Genomic DNA, 10,813 nt, shown 5'->3' with positions numbered 1-10,813 from the left:
GGAGCCCCAGAACTCTTCACTTTTGATACCTCTAGTCACCAAATGTGTAGAGGTTTATCCCCACCGAGCTGGGTGTCCTACAACTTAACTCAGCACTACCTGGAGCTGATGTCCGACTTGCCCCCACTTCAGATGCCAGTCACCAAGTAGTAGGTCCCCAGGTTACCCACAACTTCTGTCCAACCTGGCTACAAATTGGAGGTTCCCAAGACCGACTCCTGCTTTGGATTCAATTAGTTTGCTAGGATATGATAAAGCCAGATGAAGACCTGGGAGGGTGGTGAGCCCAGGAGCTTCTCTCCCCATGGATTGGGGTGCGTCACCCTCTGGTATGTGGATGGGTTCACCCATCTGGAGGCTCCATGACGTAGACATGATCAATTATTAACTCCATTTTCAGTCCCTCTTCCTATTCTGGAGAATGAATGGAAGGTGGGGCTGAAAATTCCAATCTAATCATGGCTTGGTCTCTTTCTGGTGACTGGCTCCCATCGAGGAGCCCACCTACAGTCACCTCACTAGAACAAGACACTCCTCTCGCCCAAGAAATTACAAAGACTTTAGGAATTCTGTGCCAGGCACCGGGGACAGAGACCAATACATATTTTCTATTATTACACAAAGATATGTTGACATCACAAATCTTTTGATGTGACGCACTGAAAAAACACAAATCCACTAGTTACTATGGTATCCTTGGCAAAAATGTGTAACCTCAATCTAATCATGAGAGAACACCAGAAAAGCCCAAACCAGCAGACATTTCGTCCTTTGGGTACTCTTCAAAAATGTTAGAGTCATGGAAGGCAAGAAAGAACTGTGGAATTGTTACAGATTGGAGAATGCTAAGGAGGCATGACAATTAAATGCCAAGTGGGGTCCCGGGTAGGATCCTGGAACAGAAGAAAAGGCAATAGTGGAAGGACAGGTGAAACTGGAATAAGGTCCATCATCCAGTGCCTAGCATTGTGCCAGCATTGATTTCTTAGTTTTGCTCATTAGGCTGTGGTTATATCAGACGTTAACATAAGGGGAAGCTGGATGAAGGGTATATGGGAATTTTCTGTATTTTCTGCAATTCTCCTGTAAGCCAAAAAATATTTTTTTTAAGTTTAAAAACTACTGATGTGTAGGTCCCCCTCCCCAAGATTCTCCTTGGCCTGGGCATCAAGGGTCTTGAAAGTTCCCAGGTGATTATAATGTCCAGCCAGGGTTAAGAACCGTTGTTCAAGTTTGTCTCTGTCTCCCACAGTGTAACTTCCAGAACCAGACACTATAGTTCACATGTGGTCTGATAGGAATACAACAGGACTCTCACCTCCTTTTGTCTGGACACCAGATCTTTATTAATGCAGCCTGGAGTCCATGCGCTTCCTTTAAAAACACAGATTATTAACGCAACAAGAGCTTTTTCCTTTCTAAAACCCCAAGTCTTTCCTCATATGATATTCTGCTGTGCCATGCTTCTCCTTTCCTGGCATTGGGCATGGTTTTATACCCTGAGGTCCAGATATTTCATCTCCTTAGATTTGGTCCTTTGTTCCAACCTGTCAGGATGCTCAATGCTTCCTGCCACATTGTCTCCACACTTACCCCGGATTTGGGCACACACACTTGAAAACCAGGGCTTCTTCATCTTTATTTAAGACACCAGTGAGAGCATTTGGACAGGAGGACAGAGCCCTACAGCCCATCCCCAGATGTCCTGGTTAGCATCCGTCCGGTTGTCTCTGTTGAGGACTGGGCTTGTGGTCCCAAGGGGCAAAGATGGCTGGTCAGGGAGGTTATCCAAAGTGTCCAGGACTAGGATGAGCCAGAGGGAAAGTAGGAGCCAGGTTCTTAGAGAACACCGAAGGCCAGGCCAGGGAAGCTGCAGATTGTAATCAAGTGCACAGGGCAGGGCTGGCGACGAATGAAGAAGACAAGAGGCTGGGAGACACACGGACCCCGAAATAAAGAGGAGAGCAAGAGCAGTGATGGGAATAGACTGAGGGCCACCCTGAACTGCCTCTAGTTCCCCAAATGTGTCAGATGCCATGGCTTAGCCCAAGCCTTCCCTCTGCCCCAATTACCTTTTCTCCTGAGGCAACCTTATGAGTTCCTTTCCTTCCTCGGACACACTGCTTCTGCGACACGTTCCCCATCTTTCACAGGTAGACCTGCAGAGAATGGGAAGGAAGGGGAAAGCTGTTCCTCTCTCTCAGGACAAGAGCATCAGTCCAAATATGGAGAAGCCTGGAGTGGTTCAGGAGGTGGAGGATGCGGTCAGACACCGGGCAAGTTGTAGCCCCAGAAGAGCACCCATCACGTGACTGCACTACTCAGGCCTCTGATCGTGAGCCCCTGGGGGGCCAGGACCTTGTTATGTCGACCTTCAGAGCCAGTGCCAAGGCCAGCATTGACAGTTGGCCCTTCTTGGGTGGACTTTTGAGTGATCCACTGACCAGCCTGAAAAGAACACCACTCGGCCAGGTGAGCGACTCTGCAGGGCGGGGAATCTGAATCCAGATGTATCTCAGCAGTTAAAACAGTGGCGTGGAATAGCCAAGGTGACTTTTAACAAGGAGGTTTGGAAAGATCCAGATCTAATAGTTGAAAACTATTCAGTAAACATGTTTTTTAAAAAGATTTTATTTATTTATTTGAAAGAGAAAGCAGGAGCAGGGAGAGCTGCAGAGGGAGAGGGAGAAGCAGACTCCCTGCTGAGCAGGGAGCCCGACTCGGGGCTCGGTCCCAGGACCCTGAGATCATGACCTGGGCCGAAGGCAGACGCTTAACTGGCCGAGCCATCGAGGTGCCCCAGTAAACATATTTTTAACAGCACCATTGAGTTATAATTCACATGCCATATAATTCATCGCTTGAAAGAGTACAATTCAATGGCTTTTAGTATACTCGCAAAACTTTGGAATTACAACCATAATCAATATTAGAACATTTTTATCACCCCAAAAAGAAACCTCATACCTGTTAGCAGTCATTCCCCATTCCTCCCTGCCCTCAACCTCTGATAACCACTAAGCTATTGTCTGTCTCTGCAGATCTGCTTATTCGGGACATTTCTTATAAATGGAATCATACAACAGGTGTCTGGCTTCTTTCACTTACCATCATTTTTTCAAGGTTCATCCATGTCATAGCACATATCAGTAGGTTGTTCCTTTTTATGGCTGAATAAGATTCTGTGTTCTAGTAATATTCTGTATGAATATACCACATCAGTTCATCCATTCATCCATTGATGGCTTGTGTCTACCTTTTGGTTATGACAAATAATGCTGCAATGAACACGTGGTACACGTTTTTGTGTGGACATATGTTTTCACTTCTCTTGGGTTGATAAACACAATTTTAAACTGCGGCATAATACTGTGTGCAGCTATATCTTCTCAGGCTGTAAACACACAAACATTGGAGATAATTTTTGGATTCTTTTTGCCATTACAAATAATGGCGTGGTGAATAATTCAGGATGCGAAGCCTTGCTTATAGCTGGGGTTATTTTCTGGTGTGAAATGGATGTGGATGTGCTCAGAGCAGAGTGCTCAGGATGGAGATTGAATTTTGAATCCAGGCAATGCAATAACTTATGTGTATGTGGCATTATTACATTTATAAAACACTTATCTCTTTCTCTCTTTTAAAGATACATGAAGGGGCACCTGGGTGGCTCAGTCGGTTAAGCGTCCGACTCTTGGTTTCGGCTCAGGTCATGATCTCAGGGTCGTGAGATCGAGCCCTGCATCGGGCTCCTCGCTCAGCATGGAGTCTGCTTAAGATTCTCTCTCTCCCTCTCCCTGTGCCCCTCCCCCTCCTCATGCTCTCTCTCTCTCAAATAAATAAGTAAAATCTTAAAAAATATATAAAGATACATGAAAACCATGGGGATATCTAACTTGAAGAAGAGGAGACTTAGGGGGTCATAACTGTCACCTGTAAATACCTGAATGGCCACCCTTTGAAAGGGAAGAGGCCAATTAATATGGTTCCAAAGAACAGGTTCTGCCTTCTGTTGGTCAAGCCTGTTGTGATTGGACATTTTTCTCCCAGCCCTTCCATATAGAGGGGGCAGCCTTTGCATATCTTGGTGCTTCTGCTTGTGACTCAGAGTGAGACTCAGGACTTTGGGTGAAATAAAGATGGGTTCTAACGGTGAAGAATTCTTAAATCTTTAGCAAGAAATTGATCTAAACTTGGGCTGTCAGCTGAGTTCAGGTTTACCACAGAGCTGACCTCCAGCAAGAAGGGAACATTTCAGTCTGGGGAGCTGTCAAGGGATGGAGTAGGGGCATGTGTCTGTGTTTGTATGTGTGTGTTGAGAAATTCAGCTGCAGCTGGAAAGTGGAGCAGAGGAAGTTGGATGAAAATGTGCAGAAGAAGTTGCGGTTGGGGACCAGTCAGAACAGAAGGCTTGTTTCTCTGGAAGGCGTGGAACACATTGACCCAGATGGCAGTTGGCAACATCTCAGAAAATGTCAAGATAGACATGTGCTCATTGTCATGAAGACCTGTCAATCCCTGAGAAATATGAGCCTCTTGTCAGCACCGGCCCCGTAAGAATGGAAGAATATTTGCCCTAAAGTTGCTAACGTTGCTGATGTAATGGTAAAGAAGATGCCTTTTAATTTAATTACCATATATTTTCATAAGCACCTCTAAAATCCCCCTGGGCATACCTTGTAAAAGTTCCCTACCTGGGATTGGGAGAAAGTCCTTGACTTTCAGACCCTCCCCTCCCCGATATTTACCAACACAGAATAGTAGAACAGGAAAAGTTAACCATAATAAACATTCCCAAGTAGAGGAAAGATGGAAAGCTGCCTACGTGGGACTCGGGGAAGTGATTGGGTTCTGTCCCTGGAAGTGACTCCATGTGGCTCGTGGGTCAACTGTTTGGGAGGCTCGATCTACACCATCAAACCCAGTGGCCATATCTGAAATAGACCTTGGGCCATATGTTCCCCATGAAAGCTGAGCTGCTTTCTCAGCTTGCTTCCTGCCTGTAAAATGTTGGGAGATCCAAAGATTATTTCAAGTATTGAAACAGTCCCTGTTTCTTTGAGTTTAGATTAATGGTTCTTTTGGAGCTACAGCTTCCTAAAAAATGTAGTTGGCTTTATGACTTTTTTTTTTTTCAAGTGCACCCAATAGACATTACCTCATGCACCCAAAATTCCATTTTCCCATTGCTTTACCCAAAGCGAAAACCTTATTAGCTAAATTATCTTCCTACCAAGTTATCTCAGAAGATCATTTTAACAAAGGTTTTGCCATTGTACTATATGGACTGCCACTTTCCCCACCTTGAATGACAGTGCCCTCATGGTCCACCACCCGGACCATGCCAATGCCAAATGCCAATGCCACTATTTTTAAACTTTTGTACTTACTTCCAGGTACCAATTTTTGTATAGGTCAATATTCACTATGATGTTACAACAACCACCCCCAAATCTCAGGAGCCTACCAAAAAATAAATAAATAAATAAAAGGGAAGGTTGATTTCTTGCTCACTTTACCTGTTATTCTAGCATCAACTCCAGTGATGCTCACATGTCCTGAGTTGGCAGAGCAGCTCCTGTCTGGGACAAACAAGGCAAAGAAGGACGAAGAACAATGGTGGAAGAGCATTAGCTCTTAAAACTTCTACTGGGAAGTGGCACTTGTCACTTCTACTCACACAGTCTGTTAGCCATATTAAGTAAATGATCAAGTCTGGCTTCGTTGGAGGTGGAGGGAATAATCTTCTCATAGGGAAGAACTGAATATTTGGAACAATAACACAATCTACCAAGGGGCCAATAAACAGAACCCGCTTCCCCATCTGAGTTCTGAACGAGGACACGGGACAAACTGAGCCAACACATAGACAATCAAAACGACCCCACAGCTTGGTATAAGCGCCACCATGGGATTGTTGATATAGAAGCCTAGAATTTAAAACCTTACTGCCCAGTTGCTCCTTTGCTGGTTGAGGCAGGCCTGTAGGGGGGAACCCTGCTCATGGAATTGCAGAGAACATACTCCAAGGGAAGGAACCGGCTTCTCAAGCAAAGGGGAAGGGACCGGGGTGGGAGGAGACACCTGGTTTCTCCTTCCAAACTTTCCAGGCAAATAAGTTATCCCAACTTCCCTGAAACAGAGTAAGTGAACAGACTGAGGAAGGTCAGGCGTTTGTAATGCTAAAAAGCTCCTGCCACATGAAAAGAAACATGAGTAGTGGGGAGAAAACCCTCATGAAGTAGGTATCTTTCAGGCAAGGTGAAGACCAATAACTTGCTCAAGTCCCATGTGGGCAGCTGAGTGCCACCCAAATGCAGGGACGGGAGAGGTAGATTTCACTTAAGAGAGACCACGGTGTGCTTCATGAAGAGGAATTTGTGATCTGGGTGGAAAGGTGATGATCTGAGGAATTTTTTCTGTGTGCCTTTGTGGATTCAAATTTGTACCTGCTGATTTCATAGAATCTTCTTTTTGTGTTTAAGAACCACGGTATAGTTGTGGACGCCTGCCCCTATTCCACTCCCTAGGGAAGCCACTCAGGAAACCACAGAATGAAGAATGGGTTGACAGCGACTTATCAGGCCTATTTTACAGGCTCAGAGGGGCTGAAATGGTGCCTGAAATCCAGACCCTACAGGGCATGACTGGGATGTCTTGGTCTTCTGATTCCCATGCAGAGTTCCCCTGCGTCCCACTGCCTGTCTCCCCCGAGGAGGGGGCTAGAATGTCTCAATGCACCTGTCCCGCTCCCCAGTCCTCCCGAGGAAGGAGATGGCAACCCAGGCCCAGCGATTGCAGGACCTCGGGCCAATGCCAGGCCAATCCATGCAGGCCCCTCGAGGAGGGGTCTTTTGCCTTCCAAGCAGCAAAACGACAGACAGAAGAGGCCTGATCTCACGAACGTACGTGCAATTCCAGGATTTACCTTCAGCAGCACAGCGCGGCCGGGGGTGGGGGTGGGGGCAGGTCCACGGCACAAACCCCTCCCCCAAGTCGCCCCAGATCTGCGAGGAAGCGGGAGCCAACCTGACTACACAGGAGAGCCGATCCTTTAGGACGACGCCGAAGGTGAGGGCGGAGTCTGTTTCAAGGACAACCCGGTGTAGCGTGCAGCGGATTCATTTTTTCAGAATGCCTCCGCGCGCTGCGTTTTCCTCGCTCTAGTTGCCAAAAGAATGCACACTGGGCCATCGTTCTGCTTCCTTTTCTCCCCTTATTTTGCTTTTTCCTCCAAGGTCTGAATCTCTCTCTGCGAGATCAGGTTGATGCCTCCAGCCTGTCTTGATGCCTTAGCCATCCCCGCGTGATGGGCGGTCTCTTGGGTTTCTCCTTGAGATCCATCCTTCCCAAGCGAGGAGTTTGTACTTCACTTCCGGCCGGTGGGCAGCGGCAGGTGGATTTTGAGCCTAACCTGTGTTTTGGGGAGATTGATCTGGCACCAGTGGGCTAGGGGGGTTTAACTGATCATTTGTTTTGCCAGGTGTCTAACATACATTGCTCCTCATGTTTTCAGGGCAGCTTTATTGTGCCCATTTTACAGCTGAGGACATTAACGCTGAAAGGATTAAGCCTCGTCCCCAGATGGTGAGAAGCAAAACCAGGACTCGGCTCCACATCGATTTGGCTCCAATGCCTGTGTCCTTCCTGTTCCCTTCCAGGGAAAAGCCAAAGGCAGGCCAGGTGGTTACTTGGGAAGCCTCTAACCGTAACAGAGGCCAAATTTAGGGCAACACAGTGGAATTGCTGGGGCAGGGGTGCTGGGAAGAGGCAGATCTAAGTCATAGGGAATGCAGCGTCTGGGTGGGCTGGCGATCCTGTGGAGGGACACACAGAGTTAAGAACTAATTACAGTAAATTATTTTTGTCGAATACTTTATAAAACCTCCACAAATATGAACTCGTTTGTTCCTCATCACAGATTTGGAAAATCAGTCTTAATATCCCCTTGAATTAAAGTGTTCTGTTTCAAAAGCTGATGCATCCCTCCCCCACCCGCCCGGCTCCCCACCAACCTGTCACACACTCTAGGGAATAAACTCCACCTGGAACGTGTGTGCCATCGATTTGCTCCAGGGCTTTGGTGAGAAGGATACACCTGCGAATCTCAGTGACCCAGTGAAAGGTTATTTCTTGCAGGTGTATACACACTAGTGTAGAAACTCTGGGGAGGAGGTACAGGAAATTGAGTCAGAATGGACGGAAGAGAGGTGGTGGATGGTTTGTCATGTCAGACTGAGGGTTTGTTTCTCTGGAAGCCACGGGGCACACTGACCTAGCTTAGCAGTTGGCAATAGCTCAGGAAGTGTCTTTCTGGGTCACTGTGTGCTCTCTAGAACTGAAAGCTTGCCAGTCATTGAGAAATGGGAACCTCTTGTCAGCACTGCACTATAGGAATGAAAGAGCAATTGCCCTAAAGGTGCTAATGCTTGCTGCCAGACAATAATTTTGGTTTACTATGACCCAGCAATTGCACTACTGGGTATTTACCCCAAAGACACAGATGTAGTGAAAAGAAGGGCCATGTGCACCCCAATGTTCATAGCAGCAATGTCCGCAATAGCCAAACTGTGGAAAGAGCCGAGATGCCCTTCAACAGATGAATGGATAAAGAAGATGTGGTCCATATATACAATGGAATATTACTCAGCCATCAGAAAGGATGAATACCCAACTTTTCCATCAAAATGGATGGGACTTAGGAGATTATGCTAAGTGAAATAAGTCAAGCAGAGAAAGTCAATTATCATATGGTTTCACTTATTTGTGGAACATAAGGAATAGCATGGAGGACATTAGGAGCAGGAAGGGAAAAATGAAGGGGGGGAATCGGAGGGGGAGATGAACCATGAGAGACTATGGACTCTGAGAGACAAACAGGGTTTTAGAGGGGAGGGGGAGGGGGGATGGGTTAGCCTGGTGACGGGTATTAAGGAGGGCACACACTGCATGGAGCACTGGGTGTTATACGAAAACAATGGATCGTGGATCACCACATCAAAAACCAATGATGTGGGGCGGAGCAAGATGGCAGAGGAGTAGGAGACCGGGATTTCGTCTCCTCCCGGGAATTCAGCTGGATAGGGATCAAACCATTCTGAACACCTACAAACTCAACAGGAGATCGAAGAAAAGAAGAGCAACAACTCTCTGAACAGAAAAGCGACCACTTTCTGGAAGGTAGGACGTGCGGAGAAGTGAATCCGAGGCGATATTCGGGAGGATAGACGGCGGGGGAGGGGCCTCCGTCGGCCGCTTCTGGCAAGTGATAGAGCCGCGGAGCACAAAGTCGGAACTTTTAAAAGTCTGCTCCGCCGAGGGACGTCACTCTGGTGGCTAAGCGGGGGGTGGAACCCTCCGGGACAGTGTGGTCTCAGGACCCTCGGGGTCACAGAAAGACCGGGGGTGCCTGAGTGTGGCAGGGCTCCCAGGTAACGGAGCAGGGAAGCCGGCTGCAGAGGCGGAGCCCAGGCGCGGGCTTTCAGCTTGGGGTTGCCATTGACCGTGATCCGCGGCACAGTCGGGCCACTGCTCCTCCAGCAGGGACCCAACAAGCGGCAGATCCGGGGAGACTCCCCTTCCTCCCCCGGGAGGAGCCGCGCGGGAGCGCACCGCAGGGATCTGCTGGGCTTGGAGACTCCACCCGGGGTCGGGTGCCAGAGATAGAAACCCTCGGTCCAGGCCGGGTGAGCACGGAGTGCGGCCGTAGACCAGGGAGGCGGGAGTGACTGACGGCTTTTCTCTGGGGGAGCACTGAGGAGCGGGGCCCCGAGTTCTCAGCTCCTCTGGGGCGGAGATTGGGAGGCGCCATTTTCACTCTCCGCCTCCAAAGCTGTACGGAAAGCTCGCAGGGAACAAAAGCCCCGGAGAGCAAACCCGAGCAGATCACTTAGCCAGGAGGGGGCAAGGGCGGGGCAATTCCGCCTCCGGCAGAGACATTTGGAAACCACGGCAACAGGCCCCTCCCCAGAAGATCAGCGAGAACAGCCGGCCAAGACCAAGTTTACCGATCAACGGGAATGGCAGAGCTCCAGCGCTAGGGGAATACTGAACATAGAATTCATGGCTTTTTTACCATGATTCTTTAGTCTTTCAAAGTTAATTTTTTTAACTTTTTTTTTTTGAATTTTTCTTTTTCCCTTTTTCAACCAACATCTTATCAATCCCTTTTTTAAAAAACATTTTTATTTTTCATTTTTAGAGTCATATTCTATCCCTTCATAGTAGTTACCCTTATTTTTGGTATATATATATAAGTTGTTCTCTCTTTAAAATTTTGAGATAGTTTCTTCTAACAGATCAAAATATACCCTAAATCTCTAGTGTATGGTTTTGTTCTACTCTCCTGCCTGATCACATTCTCTCCCTTTTTTTTCCTTTTTTTTTTAAATCCTCTTTTCTTTTTTCAAACAACTTCTTATCAATTCCTTTTATAAAATTTTTTATAATTTTCATCTTTACAATCATATTTCATCCCTTCATCATATCAACCCTTATTTTTGTACATATATAAGTTTTCCTTTCTTTAAAATCTTGGGAGGCACTATCTTCTAACAGACCAAAATGCACCCAGAATCTAGTGTGTGGCACTGATCTATGCACTAGCCTGATCATATTTGATCATATTCTGTTTTGTTGTTGTTGTTGTTGTTTTGTTCTCATTTTTTGTTTTGTTTTGTTTTTATCTTTTTCTTTTTTCTTTCTTTCCCTTTCTTTTTCCCCTGGCTTCAGGTCTTTTCTGATTTGTTTAGAGTATATTTTCTGGGGACATTGTTACCCTGTTAGCATTTTGTTCTCTCATTAATCTATTCTC

The 10,813-nt window shown here is 46.9% G+C and overlaps 1 long non-coding RNA gene across 4 annotated transcripts; it reads right to left on the bottom strand.

Moving 5' to 3' along the window:
* Nucleotides 1-657: 657 nt before the first annotated feature.
* LOC117999477 lies at nt 658-8,010 on the bottom strand. Of its 4 annotated transcripts, none has more exons than XR_004676274.1 (4): nt 5,520-8,010; nt 3,109-3,394; nt 2,073-2,159; nt 658-1,929 (listed from the first exon to the last, which is right to left on the bottom strand). It is a non-coding gene; the product is annotated as an uncharacterized LOC117999477 (long non-coding RNA). The 4 variants fall into 4 exon arrangements; XR_004676272.1 differs by having other exon boundaries at nt 658-2,159; nt 5,520-5,582; nt 6,450-8,010; XR_004676273.1 differs by having other exon boundaries at nt 658-2,159; nt 5,520-5,582; nt 6,929-8,010.
* Nucleotides 8,011-10,813: the final 2,803 nt, after the last annotated feature.

This window comes from Mirounga leonina, unplaced genomic scaffold (genome assembly GCF_011800145.1).
Source record: "Mirounga leonina isolate KUSES-001 unplaced genomic scaffold, KU_Mleo_1.0 Mir_454, whole genome shotgun sequence".
Lineage (NCBI taxonomy): Eukaryota > Metazoa > Chordata > Mammalia > Carnivora > Phocidae > Mirounga > Mirounga leonina.
This window is presented reverse-complemented; position numbering and strand designations above follow the sequence as displayed.